We start from the raw sequence: 15,595 nt of genomic DNA on the forward strand, positions 1-15,595 counted from the left end.
GTTGTGACTTTACATGCCGGGTCAAACATGAGGGCCGAGGGCCAAAACCGGCCGCAAGAGGCTCCACTCCAGCCGCCAGACAACCAAGTAGTTGTTTGTAGTGGTTGTTTTTTTAATATCAATATTTTCATCACGTATACACAACAAAGAAAAACTTTAAAAGTTATCGCGGCGCTGTTTTACTGGTCCGACTCACTCAAGATGAAATTGTCTTTATGTGTCCCCTGAACTAAACTGCGGCTCCATCGCAGCCAATTTAACTGCAAAACTACATTTAGTTCTAAAACCAAAACATTCCCGATTGAGGGCGGATTACTAAAAGTGGCGGGAATAGATGAATGAAATACAAGGTTTGATAATTGCATGGGACAGAAACAGAGGAAAGGCTGAAGAGAAAAGTTGTGATTAATAGTCTTTGTTGTTCAGTGCGTCTAAGTGAAAGAGCAGACGTGATTCATGAGTGCACGGAACACAGCAGGTGGCAGGGAGAAACCACTGCAGCCCTCAGAGTCCTCCCAGTCCTGCTCCCACAGTTCGGTGAGAGCTCCAGACGCTGCGACTGGCGAGTACAATCCACCAGAGACTTTCTCCACCCGATCTTAGTTATCATTAAAGATGTCCTCATGTAACGGTCTGCTGCAGCCTCCTTGTAAAGCTGCTGTACAATTTAGAAGTAGCTGCATCGATATCTGCAATGTGTAATGTCAGTAACTCAATTCAAACTGGAAAAGCTAGAATAAAATTAAACACAAAATCATTTTGAAGCAAATTTGCCCCCCCAAAAAAGATGTTTTTCCACCGGAAACGTTGTCGTGTAAACGGGCCAAAGTCAGATTTTTTAGATGAGTGGGAGGAAGTCCAGAGAGGAGACTCAAGTCACTAACCCTGCAAAGAACTTTGTATATATCACACTTATTTAACTTCCCTTCAGCTTGAGTTATAAACCCTAAACACTGAACTCTGTGGTACTGGAGTCACTTTGCTGAGCTCGTGGGCGACTTAAAGGACTCGGAGTCGTAGTGGCGCCTCGTCAGAGGACGGCTGGTTCTGGCCGACGGCTCGGTGAGCCCGGAGCTCAGAACCCCAGTGGGAGTTCACTTCAATGGCCACGAGGATCTCCTCTGAAGAAACACATCGCAGGTAGAGAAGGTTGATCACGTCCCAAAACAGCAGCTGGAGGATAAATGATGATGGCAGCCTACACTGACGTGTTGATTTAAAAACACACATAATAAGAAAAGAGACTTACAACTACTGAAAGTTTGTTCAGAAAGAAACTTTAGCTGTGTTGTTGTCATTAGAATTTAGATTTCAACTCACCGTTGGGTTTAAATTAGGGATAGAATCAGATAAACACTTTGCTCGTGTTAATTTGGACGTTGTATTTTAACACCAACACCAGTGTAATGTCAATGAATATTAACAGTAATAGCTGATAAGTCAACAGTGTCGATCTTTTAACACTTTGGAAATGTTCCTTTAACACCAGCTAGTGAGGAAACATAGAGACACTTTTCATACAATTAATGATATGTTTGTTGTTTGAAATCTTTACTGATAGTTTCTATTGTGACGGTAATACCCCTCTCTTTCTATGTGTGTGTGCGTGTGTGCGTGTGTGTGTGAGAATACTTGTGTTTCATAAAGACTGTGTGTCGGTGTGCAGCTGTTTTGTACACATACAACTAAAACCATGTCAAACATAAGGCCCATGGGCAAGAACCGTCCCAACAGGCAACAGTGGGGTGGTGGGGCTTCCTTCGTCTCCTCCGCCCTCCCACATGCCGTTGTCCTTCCCTTCCTCACCCTTTCCCCTTCCCTTGGGGGTCCTGGGGCTCTCCTTGGTGCATGGGGGTGGAGAAGATCCTGGGAGATCCCTGCGGACCGGTTATCGGGTGTTGGCTGGCCCTGTGGATCCTGGCTGGGAGGAGGCGCTTGATCTGAAGGGACCCGACCTCAATCAGATCCTTCCACAAACGTTTTCCTTGGGTGCGTCCCTAGAGTGGATTGCCGGGGGGCACAGGGGGCCTGTCTCTGGGGTATCCAGTGTTGCCCCCGGGCCACCTTGGGGGTGGCCCTCTGTGTTGGCCGGCCTGTGGCGGTGCCAAGATGGCCGCTGGGTTTGGTGGGCTGGGCTCGGTGTTGTAGTCTGTGTCAGGGTGGGGGTTTGGAATGGTCAGTCTTCCCTGGGGCCTTTCTGGGCTCTGGACCCTTTGCGCCCCGGCTGAGCGCCTCGCCGTCGGGCTATTGGCTGCATCTCCTTGCCCTGTTGCTCTCTGGCCAGGCGGGCCGGACCCACACTTGCAACGCCTCTTAAACCACCCCACAATCATCCCACACACACCTCATACACCTCCTCAAACCACACACTCATGGAGCATGTTTTTAACACACTACATACATCCACAACTGGGGTGAAGGATTCGGGCGGACAGGGTTTCTGGCGGGGAAGGCTGCACAGCGGTGGTGCCCTGCCACCCTCTGCTGGGACCCCACCTCGCCCGCCCACACAGCCAATAATAATGCAGCACACAGCACCTGAGATAACACCAAGTCACAGGGTTGGGGAATATTGCTTGTCAGGGTTCAGGAAACATATGAAAAGGGAGGGATGGTGACCAGCACTGGGTGGTGGTGGGGATGGGGGGCTGCTCTCTTGCCTCGCTCCTTTCTGGGTGGGCGCTGTGCCCCCAGGTCTCCAGGCTTGCGGCCGTTCTCTGCGGTCCTTCAGGTGTCTGGGCGTCGCACCCAGTGGCCAGTGACCTGGGGGGCTGTCGGTCTGTGGAGCTCCGTCATACCTGGAACAGGTTCAAGACTCTTTTGGTCGCCCCACCTGGGTGAACGTCACTCTGACTCTTGACAAGATGTGCAGAAGTTACTCTGTAGAGTAACCCCCCCCCCAGGACTCACTGGCCATATTTGGAAAACACTGGTTATTGGTATCTGTCATCTTGGTGGAGATCTAGATCAATGGTGCCATTGTAGACTTCTATCTCTCTCTCTCTCTCTCTCTCTCTCTCTCTCTCTCTCTCTCTCTCTCTCTCTCTCTCACACACACACACACACACACACACACACACACACACCACACACACACCCCTCCTCTCTCTAAAGGAGGTTGCTCACCAGCATCGCTGCAACCATCGCCGCACATCTCTTCTTCGTTCCTTTTTTCTTTTCTTTCTTTCTTTCTTTTTTTTCCTTTTTTTTTTTTTACTAACACGGTGGATGTTTCCATCTTTAATCCCGCGTGAGGCTGAAGGTGGACGCCACGTCGCGTGCATGTTAAAGGACCGTGTGAAGGTAAGAGCCTGCGTGTCTCTGCGTGGCTGTGCGGGAAGCCCAGCGTGTCTGCGGGCGTCAGCTTCAGCATCAGCAGCGTGGCAACATCCATGTTCCCACATGTCTGCAGCATCCTCGTCGTTTCTTTTTCTTCTCCTCGCGTTTTATTATCTGTGTCATTCTGCGCGTGCCTCCCACCCCCCGATCAGACTGATCAATGGACAGAAGCGGTGCGTGCACGAGCTGCATCTGGTCACTTTAATCTCCCACATGGAGCTTTAATCCACGAAGAGGCAGCTCTGCAGAGAATCTCCTGAAAACCCTCCGGGTTCCTTCATTCACATGTCATATGCATGTCAGCCCAATAAACGTGTCTCCCGTGCTCCTCGGTGTTCTGTAATGTTCCCCACATTCAACCATCAGTTCTTAACATACGTCTGATGTTTTATTTTATTTATTTATTTTTTTTAATCGCTTTGTTTTCAGCTCGGATCGTGTGTTTCTTTGTGTGGGGTGGTTCTGTGGAGGGTTTTCAATCTCAGATGAAATCATGATGGGGTGATACTGGGTGGGGGGGGGGGGGGGGGGGGGGGGAGTTTCCCCCAATCAGGTGATGATGCAGTCTGGAGTGATGATCAGGAGACTGCTGGAAGCGATCCAGACAAGCAAATCGCAATGCGTGTGTCTCTGTGTGTGTGTGTGTCTCTGTGTGTGTGCGTGCGTGCGTGCGTGTGTGTGTGCGTGCGTCGCCCATACCTGTGCACACACCGCTTCAGATGCAGATCAGGGGAATCCCCAAACCCTGAATCTGATGAAATATATTCTCATGCAAAACTCTCCTCCTGCCTGCTGCAGCACATGGTTACACTATGTAGTGGCTTTTTTTCAGTTAGAGGCCAGCTTTCCCATTCGTTCACAACAGAAGACAGTAGTGTCAGTTGCCATAGTTGATTAAAATGTTGCTTAATGTCTCTTGATATAAATCGTGCATCATCGCCTTATCATGAATGTTTCCACCTCACTTCATCACAAACAGCTTCCCTGTGTGCAGGCATTGTGAACTCCTAATGTCACGTTTAGACTGGGGCTGCAACTAACCATTATTTTAAGAACTGAGGAATCAGAAAGCACCTTTTTTATAAACACGATGGAATAAAGCCTTGTGAATTCCCCTTTTATGGGAAAATAGAAGATTTTGATTCACAAACAACAGGTTGCTGCTTGACTTTAGTCAGCTGCATCGACAAACCCTACAGGTAATCAAAACATGACAACAAGTCAACAAGGATATAAGTTAATATGTGATTCAATTAGATGTAGACACTATCAATAATCAGTTTTTGTCCATTGTATTGATATGCTGACACACATAAAATACTAAATCAAAGAATATAAAAAGCCAATTCAAATAAACTAATAATGTGAAATAGGGGTTTCTTCTTCTTCTTCTTCTTCTTCTGGGGGTGTAATGGCATCCATAAAGTTGCTCTACCGCCATCTGCTGGTTCTGTCTATCGTTAACGGTTTCCCACACAAGCGGTTCCTTAAATGATCGCATATTAACTAACAGAAGTGATTTAATTGATTGGAATATGTCGGTGTGGTAAATTCCGCACAAAGTGCGTGTACACTAAAGTGTGTGTTTGTGGTTTGGACGCTTTATCGCGTGTTTTTGACCCTGCAGTTTGTCGTTTCGAGAGTTGTGGAGCAGAAATTGTCAAAGTTCTGCAGACTTGGGATCGAGTTGGAACTCGGAAAGCTTCAAAAACATTGAGTTCAGATTTGCAGTGTGACGTGTTCACTGCTTGTGTTGCCTGGAGGACGTCACACTCTCTTTGAGAAGCATAGATTTTATTTACATTTAAAAGGAGTTAACTAGAGACTTCACCGGCTGCGTCCGAACTGTTTTCCCAGCTTGCAATGCTGTTATCTGCCTTGTAATTACGTGTGAATTTCCTTGTGTCTGAATGATGCTGTAGTGTCTTACTAAGCCCACTTTCTCTCTCATCTGTTACAGGAAAACATTCACTAAGAGCCATATCAAGCTGCTGCAACACATTGTGCTTCATTGCATGTTTTGCTGGAGATCAACTAGAGCATTCGAATGACGGTTTGAATTAATGGAGTCCCGTTTTCAAGAAAACAATCTGTTGGAAATGGAATTGTTTTTGTGTTTGTTTGCTCGGAGACCCCTACCAGCACAGAAGTAAATACAATACCCTGGAGATCGACATGTTGGTGGAGAAAGTTATCAGGTGACTCAAAGCATTACAACAAATAAATCTGAATTTGGAAAAAAAAAAGAAGAAAAAGAACAATAGGAGCAACCAAGAAGAATGAGGAAATACCTCAAAGCAGCAGCTCTGAGAAAGTCTGAGACACTTTGCGTCAAACAAAGAGACACAATCACACACATTGTAAATGTTTTCAGACATTTATAAATAACTTTGTAAGTTGGAGACAAATCCATTAGCCTCTGCTATTCCCAGTGTTATGTTCAATCTGGTGCTTCGATAGTCTTTGCTGGTTTGACGCTGTTTCGCTGGTCAACCAGCAGGTTGTCACCATCAGTGTAACTAGTGTGATCCATGATAATCAGTCTAGCATATGTTGTATTTCAGTGTAAGATTGTGAATGAACCCCCAAACTATTTGGACCCATCAGATTATGGACACCCCCCCCCCCCCCCCCCCCCCATATTATTTGTACTGAAATGTTAATATATTTTAACAACATAAATAAAAATGAATATAGACAACAAAATACAATAGGTTGTGAATAACAGTTTTATCATAGATAAACTATTGAAGTGTGAGAACAAGTTTGAAGTGCTTCTACATGTTTTTCAAGAACACTGCCTGATCTTAGCGGGGAGTAGTTAATTTAAAAAATTGAATATAATCATGTAATCATGCAATTCATGTCATATAGGGCCATCTGATCTGCATCCTCATGAGTCTTAATTATTTAATAAATGGTTTGTTTAATGACATTAAAAACAAAAAAGGAGTTTGAAAATGAAGATATTTAGAAATCTGACTTTTCAGAACAGTGTGAAATCACAATTTTACATGGTGTATTTTATGACATAGCAGAGTAAATAAACCCTAGCATAACCCAGAACTTTACGTTCTCGTTGTACTGGAAGAATTCAAATTGTACACCTCTTAGTGCGTCTGACGGCGTTCACACGAACCACCTTCGAAAGGGAGACATATTTATTAATCAAATAAGTCTTTTTAATTTCAGACTTTTCTGTACAGAAAGATACGACTAAATAATATAGTGTGAAATAAAAATGAAAATAAATTAAACAAAATTAGATTTTTTTTTCAGCCAGCATGAAAATAGCCTCAGAGACGACAGGAAGCAACAGAGAGCGACAGAATTTAGCGTCAGTCCACCGCTGGTGAGCGTCGTAGCATCAATCATCACCCGATTGTCAGACCAATAACTGTTTCCAAGTAACAGCGTATTATTCCAATGACAGTCTGAACCTTGTCACACTTCAGTGTGTTTTCAGCATTGCGGCGCCCATCTGGAGGTTCCTGTTTGAATGACCTCCATCCAACCGACGACCAACGTCTGAAACATGCAGTGCGTAGGAAGTGGGAAGTGGCGTTTCCTTTAATGAAGCCACACTGATTTCACTGGGACCTCGGCCTCTGTGGCGAAGAGCACGGTGCGGACTAATGCAGTTTAATTTGAATAGATTGTCCGACCCAGTTCACAGAAACAGATGGGGCTTGGAGGGATAAAGGACACGCTGTGGTGCCGCTCGAACTAAAGTGCTACTTCAGTTATGCAACTTTTTAAGCCACGAGATCTCAAAAGTGCTCGGCCTGGTCGTGTCTCTCTTTGTTTTGTCAGCCGAGTTGGCTCATCACCTCCAGTGTAGTTTAAATACAGGGTTCTGTTATTCCTGTGAAAGGATTGCCTTAGAATGACAGAGGACGTTCTCCACCAGTACTGGGGAAGGATCCCACTTACAAACCGGGAACTGGGAATATCGAGCATACAAACGAGAACGTTTGGTTTCTACTTTAGAAATCGATGCAGAATGGATTGAAAAATAGCTGCTCTCCATTTAGTGTGTCCTCCAGAGTCTGTTACAGAAAACAGCCACATATACACAAGGTCAAAAACATAATCTATCAAAGATGCCCACTTTACTTTATCGTGTGTGTCATGTGCAAGTGAGGGCATTATTAGTCATCCACCTGATGATTTGGTTGTCTAACGTATTCACGGTGTTCTGTTGTCACATGAACCAGGATTCCCAGAACTTCCTCGCTTCCCCAGTGTACGAACTCACCATGACTCAACTCATCACGTGATGCGTTGAGACGTTAAATTTAGAATTTTTCTTACGAAAGATGTGTTTATTAGTGTTGCTAGGCTATTAAGAAACTTTGTTAAATATGTCAAATATGATGCAGACTTTCTTTGTCTAAGATTGTGTAACAATCCAGAACCTGAAGTTGCAGTGATCAGCCTCAGGACAGTAATGTGGTGGTATACACAATATTAGTGACTTGTGTAGGGATTATAGTTGTTAATCTGATAGAAATTACCTCGAGCTGAGGATGTTTGGGATTATTTTACACTGATGACTATCAAAGATTTTAGAAGCTGAACTACGGATACTGTTGTAGGTATATGTGATTTATTTGGCCACTCATTAAAAAGTCCAAATAAATAATTCGCAAGTGAATCTCATGAGTTTTCCAGAGCCTCACAAACGTAAAAGACACACAAAACAAAAGCTATAAGCTCATCACCCAAACAAACTATCACATATAACAGAAAAAGAGCAATGAAGGAAATGAAACCTGGGACTTTTCAGTAGAATCAATTACAAGAAAGCTGAAGTGTGTGTGAGTCACTGCTCAGATCCGCAAACAGCCATGAAATGGCAGCGTTGTCTTGCGGTATGAAGCTCGGAAGGACGTTTCCGTCCCGTCACGTGTGCGACAAAGTGACATTAGTCAGTTGTAAAATCCGGCAACCTGTGGCAGGTCTGCTCGCCTCCCCCTGAGGCTGAGTGAGTGTTCACTCTGATCACGTCTGTGCTGAGCTCGCGGGCCTCCCATTGGCCGTCTCTCAGTCCACCACTTCCAGCCGGTTTCACAGCGAGGTCACGTGTGCCGGCTCGTCTGCCTGATGTAGGGCAGGAGGTTGATGTATGCATGACGACTGTGTGCGCTTCTGTCTGAACTCCTAACTTTTCCTGCACAGCAGCATCAGTAGCTTTGATGGATTCTTGTTTTGGTCACAGCTACTGAATAATTTACTGACTCCATTCTGAGGCAAATAAGTGCAACTACTTTATTTGTCTTCTGTATCACTGAAAAAAACATGTAGCCACACATGTGCCAGCTGCAGGACAAAATAAGCCGCCAGGTCTCTTTAACCTCCACTGGCTTTCTGAATTGCTTCTATGCTAAATTACGACAAAGAGAAGATGTGATACCAATACAAACTACTGAATATTGCATGAATACGGAGGCTCTGTTGCCATCCATAGGACAGCATTGTACGTGTCTGGAGAACAGCAAACAAATTGCAACTTTTCTGAAACTTACACACGTGCACAGCGTTTGCAGTCAATATTGTTTCTGCACAACTTCAGATTTTAGAATCTAGAATGTTTATTGCTGCATATTGGTAGTTTTCTAGATGAGACTCTCCCCTGATGCCATCCGGTTCCTCATCAGTCCACAGGAGTGTCGGGTTCTCTCGATTTTGTTTCACATTTACAGCGTATTGTTCTCTGCACAGGTGTATGCGTGGTTTCATTACAAAGACAAGCAACAGCGCCCTCCCCTGGCCCCGCAGACAAACTACATTTCAGTGTGTCCGCTGCTGTCAAGTAAACGCAACACTTTTCTTTAACGCTGCGGCTCGTTCTTAAGTAAGTACTTAAAGTCATTTTGAAACTCAGTACTTTTACTTGAGTATGTTTTAATAAAAGTACTGTACTGCTTACAAATTTAATCAATTAATAATGGATTAAGAACATTTCACTCTAGAATGTGTCTAATATGGATAACCTTTGCCTGAGAATAAGCAGTGCCATTTAGACCGACTGTTAATGGCAGGGTCTTTTATTTTTGATGGATTTGAAGAGGAACATGATGGCAAGACCAGATTTAACACACACTTTTCACTCATGGTTGTAACATTCTACAGTAGAACCTCTGATGAGTGGACCCAGTAAGAGCAGACAAACCATCTTGCACAGAAACATTTTCAACTGTGACAACCTGCCAAACGCAAACAATGGACAGGTTTTCCTGCCAAATTTGTAGCTGGGCGGACACTATAAACGGCCAAAGTACTAGGGCTGGACCTGATTATCTGAATATTTGGTTCTTGTGGCGTCCGGATATATTTTGAAATGTGAAAAATCGCCGCCTCCCGGCAGCAGTGCTGCCCTGTGGCTCCTCTCAGCTTAACTTTCACTTTACACTTTACACCAGGGGAGTCAAACATGAGGCTCGTGGGCCAAAACCGACCGCTCCATTGCAGCCCCACGAACCACAAAGTCAGGTGGCTATACAGGATTTGTAGGAGGTTTCTTGACATTTCACGGTATTTTGCTCCAGATTGCTTCGTTAAACTTGACCTTTTGTTGAGATCGTCGTCATTTTCAGGACTAATTGTTTGATCTTGCAAAATTATAGACAGTTTCATCCTGTACACTGTGCGTCACAACAAAAAAACTTTCAAGTGTAAATTTAAAGCTTAATATGGCACTATTTTACTGGTCCGACCCACTCAACATGAAACTAGACTGTATGTATGTTAATAGGACTTTAAAAGGTCTGGTGACCCACTCAGCAGCTCTCACTGAAGGCCGTTACAGTTAAACTCTAGTTTCCACTCCCCTCCACATCGTCTGTTCTTCCAATCCACGTTTATCGTGTCCCGTCTGTTCCTCTCCTTTATTTGGTTATGACTTGGGCCTCATATGTTTACATGGAGTTAACAATTAGTTTGCCACTTTTTAATCATGAGGCCACTATTGGTAGCTTTTGTTCAGGGTCCATTTCACCTGAAATCTAACAGAAGATGAGCACAACAACCCGACATCAATAGAAGATGCACTGATCTTAGAGTTTGTTAAATGCTGGGACACAATTTTATTAGTACTCATTTTAAGGGCGTGTGGATTTAGGCAACTGAGAGATGATAGCTTTAATGTGTTCTTAGTGTCATTAGCTGACTCTTGTTTCTGAATGTGAAGACTTTTCAAATGCACAGCAATGGAATAAGTTCAGAAATCCTCGGGATATTGTTCTGGTTGGTGGCAAATTTGCTTAAATTTTGTTCGCTAAAAGTCAAGTGTATTACATTTGTCAGTCTGGGCCGACAACAGCATTACCTGCAGTTGCATTAGGTAACATAATGTCTTGCATAGTCCCTATGTTGCGCTGTAAGAACCCTGACAGTCATGAGGATGTAAGAGTAATGACATGAGCTAGAAGCTTTTGGAAAGTCTACGTTAACTAATGCATAGAGGCCAATTAGCAGACGAGGTTGGGTTCTTTAGGAGAAGAAAGGTGAGATCACAGGTAGTTGGCCTTTTTGCCTAATGGGTATTCCAGCTAAGGGTCTAGAGACAGAACAGTCTGGAGAACAGTGAAGAATGCTGAATTACCACGTCAGTGTTCAACCAATATCATCTATTTTCCTGTTTCCTTGTTTTTATTGAACCGTTGAAGCAGCAGCAGGGGAAGCGATGGAGCTGCAGAGCAGACTGTGTTCCTCTTTCATTGTCACTGAGGTGAGGGGGAGATGAGCAGTGCTGTCTGTTGCCTCGTTGGGCGAGTTGGTGTTTGCTTCTGAAGCAGCCAAGCAGAAGAGCATCGCTGGGTCAGTGCCGACTGTGTCCCATCTCGTTATGTCCCCCCAGTGACTGTGGGGCCCTACGGGGTTGGATTATCCTCTCTACGGAGACGCTCGGCCACTGGGAGAAACTGAGAAACCCGACTGAGCGCTAATGTGTTGAATTAAGTAAATACTGCAGTTTGAGCTGCAGTTAATAGAATGAGTTTATAGCAGCATCCAGTCACAGCAATGTTTGACTCAACGTGTCAAATTTCAACATTCGATATAATTCAGCCATTTGATTATGATGATACAGTAGCCGTCATTTCAATTACATATTCATTGCATATTCATTGTATGATCACTCCCTACCATTAATTTCAATGTCTTTTAGTCATTTTGAAGTGTCTGTGATCTTCCTGCATGAAGTACAGCCGCTACAACACGTTGCTGCGGTGGATTGACGTGGATCAAGATGGTTTTGGTTTGCGATGTTTAATCAATCAGTCGTCATTACCTGCAGTGATTCTCAGATGTCGAATAGACCTCATTGTCCAGTTTTAACTTTTACAAGCGACAGCCCATCAACATGTATTCCTCAAGTATGAATGAAAAGTGAGGGATGGATTTAATAACATGAATTTATTTGACCTCTTGAAACTGTCAAACTTGTTCATGAACGTTCATAAAGTCAGTCAGATTGGATCACTTAAATACATTTAACCAATTAAAAGACTCTCATTCCGTTGCAGAACTTGAGGAACTCTATTTTGATAATATAGCAGGCACATTAGTGGAACAATCCGGTCTGTTATTACCACTTTGTGCCACAAGAGGGTGCACATAGTCACTTTAATATCTGTTTTAAGGAAAACAGCTTTATTTATGGTGCACACAACCATATAAAAAAAAGATTAAACAGCCTAAACTGTTCAGAGCAGAGCGGATGACAGAATGACCATTGTTATTAAGTATGGCGCCCCTGAGTGGTCATAGAGAAAGAAAAAATAATAACGCCTGGTAACAAGATAGTAACTCGGTACCATGCGACAATAACTCATAGGAACGAGATAATAAGTTGTTTTGTCAGGTTCGTAATAAGAATAAGGCAATTTAATACATGACCACAAGATAGTGATGACGTGCCGGTCAATACACCTGAAGTGTTGCGTTGCAATGCACCATGGGAGTTTGGGTTGTTGGGAGTTTACATGTGGTTATTGTGGTAAATATTAGTGTTACAGTGTTATTAGTGATCGTGTTTTATTGTGTTTTTGTGGTTCAGTTAGCACAGTTACTTTAGTTAGTTTAGTTTAGTTTAATAAGTGTAATGTTGTCGCGTCATGAGTGTCGAGTGTCGGTTGTTCGTCGTCGTCCTGCCGCTGTATTGCTGTTCTGAGTCTAAAGAAAAGCTTCTGTCGGCTGCAATGGGTATTAAACTCAGTATTCCTCCATTGTCATTCTGTCATGCTGCTCGTCAAAATGTTTTCTTCACCGACGTCACCTCCAGGTATTGTTCTGACTTCTGCATGCAGGTCGCTGGAGCGTGCACACGCTCTGCTAAGAGACGGCCTACTATTTTCTACCGCTCAGTACGTCTTGATCAAGAAACATAACTTTTTGTCAGGTGTACCAGTAACTACAAAACGCCCAAAGTGTATGTGAAGGATTGGATTTCTTAGTGTCAACCGAAAGAGAGCTCTTGCTGTTGTTGATCAACGTGTGTTTACGAAATGCCACCATTGGAAACAGCTGTGAAGTAAACAATTGTAAGGCAAACTTGTTACAACCAGCTAGTGTCCGGTGGACACAAATTAAATCAAATCTTGTTCCCTCACGTTATTAAGTGGAGGCAATTACACATTGCTTCATTCCAACGTGTTATTAACACGTGGTAACAACTTACTATGTCGTTACCATGTGTTATTTATTTCTTTCTCTGTGGCCACTCAAGGGCTCCCCTATTAAAGTTACTCTACCAGAAAAAGAGTATTTTAAATACTTCCCATAAAAGGTCTCACTTCTGCACAGAGAATAAACCAATATATGAAAACCATCATCACCAGTCATTTCCTTAAATTTCCAACTAGCCATCGAGGAGGGAGTTAACTGCCACATCTCTTCTTTCTAATCTAACCTTTGAAAGGAGAACTTGGGCTGAAAAGCTGCAGTTAAGGTTCAACTTTGACCAGTACAGTTATTTTTAAATGCACACAAACAGAAATATGTTAAGAATTGTTTGTTAATTTTTGTTGTCGAGATTTGCTTGTGTTTATAAATCTTTTGATATGCTCATATTTATTAATGACTGAAAATCTAAGCCCTTCACAGATGGATTATTGTGTTGGTAAACATGTACCTGAGGTCGACTTTTGTTTTCCCTAAACTTCAGACTCACTGTCATTTCAAGCAAACCAGCACAAAACACATTCATTTTCTAAAAGGGTCTAAACAAACATCTGCTTGTGTTTGTTTACAATAAATGAACAAAACAGTCCTAATACGTGCTCTCTGTTCACTCGCTGTTCACTCTCTCAATCTAAGAAAGACAAGATTGTGGTAATGTGGTTTGTAAACACACTGTATTTAAGTTAACATTGGCTGAAATTGAAGAATAATGAAGAGCCAACCTAAGAAACTTATCACCAGCCGCCACTGATAGTGAGGAATTTACTTCAGAAAGGAGTTGGCAACGTACCAGAAATGTACATCAACAACTAAAACGGGGTCCGAACTATTTTCATTTTTCCCGTGTGGATTCTGGGAGAGTAACTTCAAGTGTACAAATGTGGCACTACTGAAACCTTAAATGTACCCATAATACTCCAACATGTTTATGGTATGGCTCAAACTTTTTTTTTTGGCAACGAAACTTGATCAACTTAGATACAATAGGGTGCACTGCTCCCGTGAGACGCACAGAGAGTGTGCCACTGCTGAAATGGATCAGAAATAGGGCAAAGTGCCTCAGGTAGCGAAACAGGAACTGGAAAGGACTTTGCTTTACTTCAGTTAGTAACACTCAAACCATACATTTCTCATTATTTCAGTGCTGCAAAGAGAATTCTGACCGCTCCATCACAACTTTCCTCCGCATGACAATAAACAACAACTAAAGCAAACAAAAAAGACCCATTTCACAACAGATCTTGACGTTCCCTCGAGGAGAAAGGCAGGTAACCAGGGTCTGCCACAGTGGCTCCCGTATGGCGTGACCTGTGGAGGCGTGGCGGTGAGCCGATATGCACAATAGCAGCTGACCTGAAAGGAATGCACTCGTTTAATGTGTCACTTTGTACACCTGTGCTTTTCCAAGAGGGTCTGCAGCAACACGTCCGGCGGGACAACCAGGTAAGAACTGCATGTTCACAGGTCAGCGACGGCCACAGGTAGAAAACACAGAGAGAAACATACATATGAGCGGCCGTAAGGTGCAAGATGTTGAGAGATTCTATTCTGAAAAAAGGGAATTTGAAATTCAAGAAAGCGTTTTAAAAAGAGTCAGAGGTCAGATCTGTCAGGATTTACTTACGGGACAAGTTCTGTATGCATGAGATCAATTTCAGTAAACTATTTGGTGTCTGATTCATCCTGAACACCATTGTAGGGCGAATGATGTAGAATGCTTCACATTTCTCAAATTACAATTACGATGACAACAGCAGATTACTCTGATTTCCCCCAAACGTCTACTAAAGTAAGATGAGACAAGTTAAGGAATATCTTTAAAAAGAACATACCATAGGCTGATTTTTCTTCATATCTGCGACAAGTTGTGTGCTGGGACTTTTATATGAGTTGCTTCAGTTCTCCATGTTCTTCCTCATGTTCCTAAGAGTCTTTCAGAAAGTCACTAAACTTCAAGTTGCTCCAAATATTGTGCAGCCAGCGGCCTGCATGGTGGCTGTTGCCATTAATGTGTGTGTGAGTGTGACTGACCATGCAAAGGCACTGCTGAAGCTGTAAGGCGCGTTATGCAGGTAAAGTCTATTTCGTCATTTATATCATGGCCTCAAAAAGATTGATGTGATGCAAAAATGGAGTTAAAATAAACAAAAGCCCCGATGAGTATTTAGACAAACCGAGACACAAAAACACAAATGTTGGAGAATGATTGGCAGCCTGTTTAGTGGGGCCATGTTGGTAAATGATTACTCTTGAATGATTTTTAACAAGACAAGAGAAAAGAAAAAAAAACCTTAACCAAGACAGTTGTTCCATATTTCTCGTCAAACATTACCATGGATTCAAAATATTTGTTCATCACCGACTGAAATAGCTACCACTGGTGGTAAAAGTTGGTTGTATATATAAATAAATCCCTCCGAAATAGTAAAAGCAGAACTTATAACTTGGATTTATGACTTTTGGTGTCGCAACATTTGTTGGTCAGTAAAGGCAGTTCTGTATTTTTCCTGCCACTTTGCCTGCTGTGCATCACACCTGAATGTGTCCTGGGCTCCCCTCCAACCGCACGGCA

The sequence above is a fragment of the Lipophrys pholis genome, assembly GCF_963383615.2.
Source record: "Lipophrys pholis genome assembly, chromosome: 8".
Lineage (NCBI taxonomy): Eukaryota > Metazoa > Chordata > Actinopteri > Blenniiformes > Blenniidae > Lipophrys > Lipophrys pholis.